The 11,243-nt window shown below is 42.6% G+C and overlaps 1 long non-coding RNA gene across 1 annotated transcript; it reads left to right on the top strand.

Annotated features, from left to right (window-relative positions):
* The first annotated feature begins 3,457 nt into the window (after window positions 1-3,457).
* LOC125373156 lies at window positions 3,458-4,770 on the top strand. The gene is made up of 2 exons (XR_007218329.1): window positions 3,458-4,107; window positions 4,517-4,770. It is a non-coding gene; the product is annotated as an uncharacterized LOC125373156 (long non-coding RNA).
* Window positions 4,771-11,243: the final 6,473 nt, after the last annotated feature.

Consider the following 11,243-nt stretch of genomic DNA (forward strand, 5'->3'; position numbering starts at 1 on the left):
GAGACAGCAAATGCAAAAGGGTCTTCTGTCTCGCCCCAGACAACCAGTAACAGTTGATATTAGTAGAAACATAAGGCAGGAAATACAGCGAGAGGTTCAGCAAAGGATGGATGGTCCAGTGAGGAACAACCTTCGTGACGATATACTGGTAGAAGTTCGAAAACAAATCAAGAATGCTCTTCAGTCGCAACCCAGTCAACCAGCAAGGGCTGACTTCAACAGGGACATTAAGCAACAAATACAGCGAGAAGTCAGGAAATTGGTTGATGGTTCTTTGAGAAACACACTTCAGGAAGACCTGCTGGTTACAGTCCAAGAGCAAATCCAGAATGAAATTAATAAAGGTCTGGCTGGTTTCCTAAGAAGTTCCCTGAAGGAGGAATTGGCCAAAGAGCTGAGACAGGAGATGAAAAATGAAATGCAATCAAGAATGGTTGGTGATTTGCAGGAATCGTTATCAAAGGAAGTTATTAAAAAAGTGCAATCAGGGGTGATTAAGGTACAGACGAAACTGACTCCTTACCAGAGGAGGATTCTGAAACAGGATATCATGAAGGAGGTAAAACGTGAACTTGAGAAATCTAATCGGAAAGGGATAACAGATGTGACTAAAGAGGACATGATGAAAGAAGTGAGAATTGAAGTAGCGAAAGTTCACCGGGAAGGTGGTATTCATGATGATGTTAGAGATGAAATAATGAGAGATGTTAAAAACGAGATGAATAACTATCCTAGAAGGGGAGTTATTGTGGGTGATGCCCTTAAAGATGAAATTATAGAAGAAGTTGGGAGAGATATTGAAACACTGAATCAGAAATTGAGGTTGACAGAAATGGAACTGAAAGACTTGGGGAAGAAATCGAAAAGTCAAGACACAACCAGAAACGACAGAGAAATGAAACAATATGTGACGACGATGACTGATAAGGTTCAGGAAGATTCAGACAGGTTGAAGAAGAATTTTGAATTACACAGAAAAAGCTACCTCAGTCTATCAAGAAAGGTCCGTCAGATAGAGAGGAAACTAAATGGTCTCCAGAAACAGATGGAAATGAATCAGAGAGCAACTCGGGGCAAAACAGACAATACCCCGACCAAACCTCGCTCAGAAAGTACAAACATTGTGTTACAGAAGACCCCAGATGTGTCGTCTCAAGGAGGAACCAAAGTGAAATATGTAAGAAAGATTCCAACTGTTATACCAAGCTTTAACATTCTGGGAAATGTAGAACAAAACCCTGGTGGTGACAATGAAGAGACTCTGATCTCAACTAGACTCAGACCATTACCACCACTGAGACCAAGACCTACACTTAACCAATCAGAAAAAGATAGTCTATTGGTTGCCAAACAAAACTACAGTGATGTGTTTACGGTGGATTTGACGTCTGGTTCACTTAGCACCTTCAGCCATTCTTTAGGAAAGTATGTGGGCGATGTTTCATATGACCCTGTCGGAAAGAAGATCTACTGGTCAGATTGGAGAATAGACGCCATATATTCCTATAGTACGAAGAAGCAGGAACCCGTCCTTCTCAAGTCAAACACATTGTCCTATGGGCTAGAAGTGGATGCGGCAAGAAGAGTCGTCATCTGCTCCAATTACTGGTCACGTGAAGTTTTCGCAATGGATATCGATACGGGAAGTGACTCGTCTCGCTCCATGAAAAGAATTACAAAGATCAGCGGAGGGAACCCAATGAGACTTGCCTTAGATTTTACCTCCAAGAAGATATACGTTGTAGTGAGCTACACAAAGATCTTCCAGATAAATTACGACAATGGCAAGACAAGAACTCTGGTTGAAATTGAAAGAAGTTTTATTCATGGTCTTGGTGTGAACCCAAATACAAAGATTCTATACTTTAATAATTTCACGTCACTAATGGCAAAGGATGTCACCAGGCGTCGTCTGAAGCCCTACCGGGTCGCTCACATAACAGGAAAAGAGCCGTCAGACTTGCTTGTCCATGATGGCAGTGTATATATTGCCTACTATAACTCTGAAGATATTGACGTGATGAGGGAAGGGCAGAGTCTGCCTGTCCTATATACAGACCTACCTTTCGCAGGCACCCAACACCTAAGAGCCTCCATTTGCCTCGTCACTGCACACTAAAGGATGCATTGTGGTAGCCCTGGGTTATTGAATCGGTCATGGCTCAGGTGTGTATGTAGTGAGCACCCAAGTGTAGTTAATGATACCTAACACATGACCCCAGCAGCCATGCATCACGGGGTGGAGAGTGCGTGCATACAGTTTAGTCAGTCAACTGAGTGCATGTATAGAAGCAAGGTGACAACGATGTATATAGTATCAACATTATGACTTTACTTATTTGTAATGATTCGAATCCTAGTTGGCCCCGATTATGTTTCTAGGTGAGTCAGCACCATACCCGCGCGAAGTGGGAAACGTCTGAGACCTGCATCACTTTGGGCTTTCCTACCACATTAAGCTGACACGCCGCGGTATAACTGTAATACTGTTAAAATCGGCGTTAAACCCAACTCACTCACTCACTATCTGTAATGAAATGGACTCAACCAACTATTAAACACGAATTTAAGACGTTCTTTCTATCCTATTCGTAAAGATGTTCGCAATTGGTGAGGCGTTCCCCATACCATACCACCAGTTATGTGAAGCACTATGAACGTGTTACCATTCATTGCAGATTGTACGGTTGTACGGCTTGAACCTATACAAGCCGGAGGACTTGTTATGCGTCATGTAGGGGGCACGGGTGGCCCAGTCGTCAAGGCGCCGCGATTCGCTGTGCCGAGTTGCGTCCCTTGGGCACGCAAGAAACCTATGATTATGGGTTCTAGATTATGTCTCTAGATTTGTAAGCACCATACCCGTGCTTGTGGGTTTCACCGAAATGGTAAACGTCTGAGACCTACATCACTTCGCGCTTTCCTCCCACATTAAGCTGACACGCCGTGATATAACTGGAATACTGTTAAAAGTGTTAAGCCCAACTCACTCACTCACTCACTATGCGTCATGTGACGAGGCAAATATGAACCCAGGAGTCGCCAAAACTATTAACAGTAGTGCTCACGTGACTATTCGACAAGGAGCTGCTTCAACAAACACATGGCTGTCCACACTCGATGTTTGCCGTTCATGAAATTCATTGTGTTAATCTCTGTCTAGGGGATCAATGTTGAAAGAGGTTAGCCACCACCGAATCAAACTCTATCGGCGACAGTTCGAATAATACTACAAAATCCCTCAGTGAGCTACAAGCTTAAGAAGTAGGATTGGCATTCTCAGACACATTTACCAGGTGATATGGAAGACACTTGAAGCTTAATCAAATCTGGGCCTCTTTCATGGTCTGCTACTTCCGTCCAGTGCTGGTTCATGGGCTGGCTTGTCACTGCTTGTGTGGAATGTTGAAGCTATCTCGTGTCAATGAAAGTTCCCACCAACAAGAAATTGAAAACAAATTACTGGATTTGGCGTTGGACCCGTTTGTGTGTTTTGTGCCGTGTATGTTTACTTTGTGTGTTCTCGATATACCTGAACGCTTTGGGATAATATTCCATACAAACGCGATTTCTGTATTAATAAACAGACAAACAGATCCCAATGGAAGCAAGCGTTTCAGAATCAATTCCAACATGACAGCTTCAGTAGAACTAACTTGTGTCGCATGGATTATCAACGACAATTTTCAGAAGCGGATCAAGGATTTTGGAAAAGGTGCACATAATACCAAAGACATGGCCGATTGCCCAGTTGACATGTAAAGTGTCTGATACAAGGGGGTGTTCACCCTCCCCACCCCCCAACCCAAAAGCACCCTCTGGGTCCGTCAGTTAATTGAACAGCTTCATAAGCTTAAATAACAACGAACCAGGATGTGGTTAAGCCATGTTCGATGTAATCACTAACTGATAATAATTGTAGCCCTGATACATGCAAAATCACAAGACTTAGAGACCTACAAAGGAAGGTATACACTTTCAAGCACATGTACCGTGACAACCGCAGAATTATGTTCTACCAGCTTCTGAAACTATAAGGATACTCCGTTCTTTACCCCGAACGTGCATGCATTTTTTGTATCTTCTTTGATCACAAATATGACGTAGGTGTCAGTCTGATAATGCCTGTGACATCACCTTTGACACAATCACTTCGGGCTTTCCTCCCACATTAAGCTGACACGCCGTGATATAACTGGAATACTGTTAAAAGCGTTAAGCCCAACTCACTCACTCACTATGCGTCATGTGACGAGGCAAATATGAACCCAGGAGTCGCCAAAACTAATAACAGTAGTGCTCACGTGACTATTCGACAAGGAGCTGCTTCAACAAACACATAGCTGTCCTCACTCGATGTTTGCCGTTCCTGAAATTCATTGTGTTAATCTCTGTCTAGAGGATCAATGTTGAAAGAGGTTAGCCACCACCGAATCAAACTCTATCGGCGACAGTTCGAATAATACTACAAAATCCCCCATTTTTTGTATCTTCTTTGATCACAAATATGACGTAGGTGTCAGTCTGATAATGCCTGTGACATCACCTTTGACACAAAGACACTGTAGGTTTTCCATATGGCCGCAAGTACTGAGTCATGTGATATAACGCAGAGATGCAGAGGAGGCGGCTGAAAGGGTAGTCAAACAACTAGTGCCATTGAACAGATGCTAGACATGTCATGCATTATCAATTTCGTCCTGTAATTCAATATGAATATGCTACTTTGCTCGTGTTATTCGTCAGAAAGAGAATAAAAAAAAGCATAAATGGTTCTTAATATAGGAGGCGGTGGGGTGGCCGAGTGGTTAAAGCGTTCGGTCATCACATCCAAGATCTGGGCTCGAATCCCCACATGGGTACCATATGTGAAATCCATTTCTGGTTTCCCCCGCCGTGATATTGCTGGAATATTGCTAAAAGCGGGGTAAAACCGTACTCACTCACACTTTATACGGACATATATGGTAAACCGTGCTGAATTTTATATATATATCTATCAGTGTAGATTAAAATGTGTGAAGATCTATATGTAATGCAACTATTCAAAGTGGACCTTGAGCATGCGCAGGCATTTAAAGCAATAAGCTTTAAAGAAAGCCCTTGTGGCTTGCCAACTCGCTGTGAGGATATTGTCACTGTGTGTTCAATATGGCGTAACTATTAAGCGTATTACTTGTGTATAATGTAGCCACAACATAATAATATATGAAAGCTCCGGCTCATGTGTTGCAGTTATGTCTTTTCTATTACAACCACAACCGGCACCTTATTATCAATACCATTGCACATAATTAGAAAATATCTTATTCACGGTGCCCCCCGGTGCACCCTTGTCAAATGGGACACTTAAGGTGATGTTATGTGCAATAGTGTTTAACGTCGCTTCAAGAGTGTTGCACCTCTTTTGCGACGTGCACGTGCGTGCTTGCTTGAACGCGTCTGGACTCATGCCGATTTTAAAGTGCTACCCAATGAGATATCATACCTCAGTTTAACATGAATACCCCACTCAAGAACAGTATACTGACTCCGAGCCGTCCAGTCCTTGTTATAGCCCCTAAATGCCGAGCTCCAGGCAGGGTAACATACCAGTGCCATCTTTTAACGTCTTTTGGAATGACGCGGCCGGGATCGAACCACCGACCTTCCGCTCTCCGGGCAGACGCTCTATCCACAACACCATGGAGGTGAGGTGAGGTGAGGTGAAATTGAGTTTAACGTCGCGTCCAAGATTATTGCACTTATATAGCGACGTGCATGTACGTGTGTGTGTTTGTGTGGCTGCTTGTACTAGACCGGACTGATGCCGATTTATAGTGCTAGCCCACTGAGATACCATGCCGCAGTTTAACATGAATACCCCACTCAGACACAGTATACTGATTCCGAGCCGACCAGTTGTTTTAGCTCCTTAATGCCGAGCGCAAGACATGGTAACAACAAGTACCATCTTTTAACGTCTTTTGGTATGACGCGGCCGGGGATCGAACCCCGGACCTTCCGCTCTCCGGGCGGACGCTCTACCACTAGACCACTGAGGCGGTACACCGTGGAGGCGGTCCCATAGAAGACTTGAACAGGCATCAGATAGTTATCATGGTAACAGTGTTGGCTGACTAATGGCGTGACCATGTTGCCCATCGTAACAGTTATGAGTTGCCTATTTCACATTCATTATTTTACACACTGCTGGAACGTAGACAGAACATCGTTGACTTTCAATGTTATAAGAATTTCACTCATAATGATACAACATATCCAAATTTGGTTCATGCGATTTGTTTGTTTGTTGTGTAACGTGGCACTCCTTAACATACCAGTGTTATAACAGCGGTCTGTAAAAAATCGAGTTTGGACCAAGCAGTCCAGTGATTGACATCATGAGCATCCATCCACGCAAGTGGGATACGGTGACATGCTATCATACAAGTCCACCTGGCCCCCCCGATTCATTAGTCACCTCTTAGGACCAGCAGAGGTTGTTGGGGGCCTCTACCCTTACCGAGAATCACCACGGATGTGGTTCATACAACCGTACCTTCAACACTTATACTGATGTAAAGTAGGTGGGCGAATGCAATATCTAACTGCATGGCTGTTGCCTTTAAACTGTGCTCATTGGGACGTACATCACTGGTCCTCCCAGGTGGCAGTAGAACGATCAACAGAGCCATGAGCAAAGACAATGGCTAAAGATGTGCCCAGGTGAGTTGAGGTGAAATGGGTTTCACGAAGCCTCCAAGCTTATTGCACTTACATAGTGACGTGTATGCACACCTGTGTGTGTTTATGGCTGCCTATACTATATGCTTGTCGCAAGAGGCGACTAACGGATCGGGTGGTCATGCTCCCTAACTTGGTTGATGTGTGTCATCGTATCCCAATTACATGGATCGATGCTCATAATGTCAATCACTGGATTGTCAGGTCGAGACTCGATTATTTATAGCACGCCATCATATAGCATGAATGTTGCTGAGTGCAGCGCTAAACAACAAACAACAACAACAACCTATTCATGTCCAGGCATACAAGTAAAAAGAGACATGACCGTCAGTGGTTATTTTATTCAATCATGTCTTACAGCATTCATCTTTAAGCGATTGTTACAAGATTGTGTACCAACTGGCAACTATTAACAATAAGAACATAAAATAACTTAACATACAAATATAAAAAATACATGCCAATAAAATATTAACCATGTCACTACTAAAGCAATAAAACACATACCACTACACTCGTGTCGTGATTTATTTTTATATATAGTTTATATCTATATATTTCCATCATAAAACCTGTGTCAGTTCTGAAAAATATTACAGTATTTACAATTTATAATTTGAGCTCTTGTCCACAGAAGGACTAGATTCTCGGGATGATGGTCAAACTAGAAATTGAAGGTATGTGTGTCCTCGTTTAGCTGAAACCAAAGACCTGTAAGTAGGAGATGTGATATTGTTTCCGCACTAACCACCGGGTGTTGATTTGGTGTGAGAAAGAAGGGGACTGTGTGTAGGGGACGGTGTGTTGAAGACAGTATTTTTGTTGTGTTGGAGACAGTGTTTTTGTTGTGTTGGAGACAGTGTTTTTGTTGTGTTGGAGACAGTGTTTTTGTTGTGTTGGAGACAGTGTTTTTGTTGTGTTGGAGACAGTGTTTTTGTTGTGTTGTAGACAGTGTTTTTGTTGTGTTGTAAACAGTATTTTTGTCACTGCTTCAAGACCTACAACTTGTTTTTCTGAATGGAGAAACCATACAGTTTGAGTGAGTGAGAGTGAGAGTGAGTTGGGTTTGACGCTCCTTTTTTCGAGTTATATCACGGCGTGTCAGCTTTATGTCGGAGGAAAGCCTGAAGTGATGCACTTTTACCACTTCGGTGAAACCCACGAGCACGGGTATGGTGCTAACAAACATTGAAACGTAATTGGAGCGAACTGGGATTCGAAGCCACAATCATAGGTTGCTGGCGTGGCCCCCTATACAGTTTGGAGGGGAGGGGGGACATAACCAGCATGACCAGTGGGAAAAGTTGTTTATATTTGAAAATAAAAGCTACAAAAACCCTTTACATATTGATATAAAATCTTTGCTAAAAGCAGAGTCAATTGTACGATTCCGACCTCATGATGAGCATTTGATAATGAACCACTATTAAATAGTGATGATACCAGGTGTTTGCGAAAAGGTGAGCATATCCTGCCCCACCAGTGGCACCTATCACAAACACATACATAGGCAAGTCAATTGTTCATCTGTCCTCCACATGTCTACCAGAAAACGTTTTGAAAGCTTTAGTGAGACCTTGAATGTTGTAACCTTGGTCAAACAACCAGGGGCCAAATTAATTTTTTTAAACATAATCTTGAAAAAATTCCATTTTCGAAATAATCCCACATCTTGTTTGGTAAAGTTGTTATTGGGAATAATGAGTTTACTGAGTCAGTGGGTGAGTGAGTGAGTGAGTGAGTGAGTGAGTGAGTGAGTGAGTGAGTGAGAATGTTTTTCATGCTTCTTTCGTCAATATTCTAGCCTTGTCACAGCAGGGGATGCCATAACAGAGCTTAACTTGTAGACCTGTTGGGAAACTCAAACCTTAGTCATTGAACCTGCTTTAACCACTACCTCACAGTGTTCCCATATCATGTGAGTGAGTGAGTCGGTGAGTCGGTGAGTCGGTGAGTGAGTGAGTGAGTGAGTGAGTGAGTGAGTGAGTGTGAGTGAGTGTGAGTGAGTGAGTGAGTGAGTGAGTGAGTGAGCGAGCCATGGGCCTTCAGCATGACACATGAACATTTTAACTACTAGGCTACCCCACCACCCCAAATCATGAAGGTATTTCAGGTACATCTATCCCCCTATCTCAGAATATTAAATGATGGGTCCATTACTCCGCAACTTCAAATAATGAAGAGATGTACATCCCAAAGGCCTACATGTGAGTACTGAAACTACCAAAATCAGTTCTGAAAATGTTTAAGGTTTTAACCAGTGTTAACATGTTTAACATTCTGTTTGGTTTAGTTAATAATGAAATCATGAAAGTATATTTGGAACAAACTATTTGATATTCATGTTTCTGATAGAATAAAGTGGGGGAAATATTTTGTCGTCAACCTTCCAACACCTCCCCCTTCACACTGCTTGATGGGGGTGGTCGGGTAGCCTTGTTGTTAAAGTGTTCACTCGTCACACCAAAGACCCGGGTTCGATTCCTGACATGGGTACAATGTGTGAAGCCCATTTCTGGTGTCCCCCACCGTGATATTGCTGGAATATTGATAAAAGCGGCGTTAAACCATACTCACTCACTCCCTCACTCACTCCCTCACTGACTGCTCGATGTCCTGTGAAAACAAGTTAAATGGTTCGGCTTCTCATTTCACTGAAGCAGTGACTAGTCTCAAGAAAAATTCCCAAGGCCACTCAAATCTTTGATGGTGGGTCTGTTGCTCAAATTCCTGTGAAGAGCTGTACATACAGTGAGAAGCAGTTAGGATGCATTGTGGTTCAGTGTTTCCTAATCAAGCCACAGGCCAGGAGTTTGATCCCCTACAAAGATATATTTTATGTTTAACTCACACTCTCACTCCCGATACAAAGGTCTGAGACTTGGATCATGCACATTGTGCATAGAAACTTTAAAACATCTAGAAGACACAAATAAATGATAGTCACTGAAATAGCAACAATTTCAAATGAATATTAAGGATTCTTCAACATTCAACAACAAGAAAATGGAAATAAGTTGGCAATAATTCCTTTGCATTTATGAATATGTTATTGACCATGTAGAAGTGGAATTGGTTATTTTAGACTAAAAACACATAACATGTCCCTTAAATTATTCATACTGGAAACACAATATCCTTAAAAGTGTTTCAGAATAACAGCTGGAGTATGGACAGTTAAACAATTCCCACACTGTCCACAGACACGACCCAGCTGGCTCAGAACATCTACAGAGTTCCACAGTTCCAGCAATGACTGTAATCCCTGACATGAGGAATGTGGTGGAGGCCAGGAGCATTATGACAGCACAAAGCATAACGGCAGCACCGCAGTACACGACTAGATGACACAGCTGCACACACAGCTACACAGTGTGAGTGAGTGAGTGAGTGAGTGAGTGAGTGAGTGAGTGTGTGAGTGAGTGAGTGAGTGAGTGAGTGAGTGAGTGAGTGAGTGAGTGAGTGAGTGAGTGAGTGAGTGAGTTAGTTTGATTTTATGTGGCTTTTAGCAACATTCCAGCAATACATGTATTACGGTGGGGGACACCAGAAATGGGCTTCACACATTGTACCCATGGTCTTCTGAGTGCCGAGTGAATGCTTTAACCGGAAAGCTACCCGACCGCCCCACAGTGTGATGGACATTTATCAGGGAGTGTGACTAAACATTTTTGTGAAACCAGTTGTCAGTGAACGTGTGGGTTTGGTTTTATGCCCCATTTAGCAATATTCCAGCAATATCATGGTGGGGAATAACAGAAATGGACTTCATATATTGTACTCACTTGGGAAATCAAACACGTGACTTCGGCGTGACAAGCAACGCTTTAACCACTAGGCTACCCCAGCACCCCAAAACCAGTTATCAAGGGTATGAACAATAACTGAGGCGAATCTGTGATTTGAAACCATGATCATATTGCATTCAGATGAAGAACACATCGATTGTTATTGTAAGTTCTTACCACAAGGGAAAGAGATACATGCAGTATCACACACATGACAGAAATATGGTTGAACATGGATCGAACCGCGGACCTTCCGCTTTCCGGGTAGACGCACCTCCACTAGACCCCAGAGTCAGTCCACTAAACCACGAGAGAAAGGCAAGTGACAATCTTGAAAGACTCCCCAAATCTAGTTGTCACAACAAACACTATTTCAAAACAAGTCTAGGTATTGTTAAACTGATTGTGTCTATCTATCCAGTGTCAAAACACTATTGACCAAGGTGCTAAAGCAATCAATAGTTCCACATAGATCTACAGTCATCTAAACTTTGTTAATAACATGTAATAACTACATTATCAGCAGTGTGTACCATCCTATCCAAAGCCAGTGTCAAATAAAATTTCCTCTGTCTAGTAAGCCCAGCTAAACAAACCATTCAATAATCTTAAATGATGCCAAAGACATATTTAAGCATGTACACGATGTAGACTACGAGGCAACAGAGGTATCAGTTGGGTAGAAAGGGAGACCTGATGTATACTAGGACATATGTCGTCTGTTGA

Source organism: Haliotis rufescens, unplaced genomic scaffold, assembly GCF_023055435.1.
Source record: "Haliotis rufescens isolate VD_foot unplaced genomic scaffold, xgHalRufe1.0.p SCAF_5, whole genome shotgun sequence".
Lineage (NCBI taxonomy): Eukaryota > Metazoa > Mollusca > Gastropoda > Lepetellida > Haliotidae > Haliotis > Haliotis rufescens.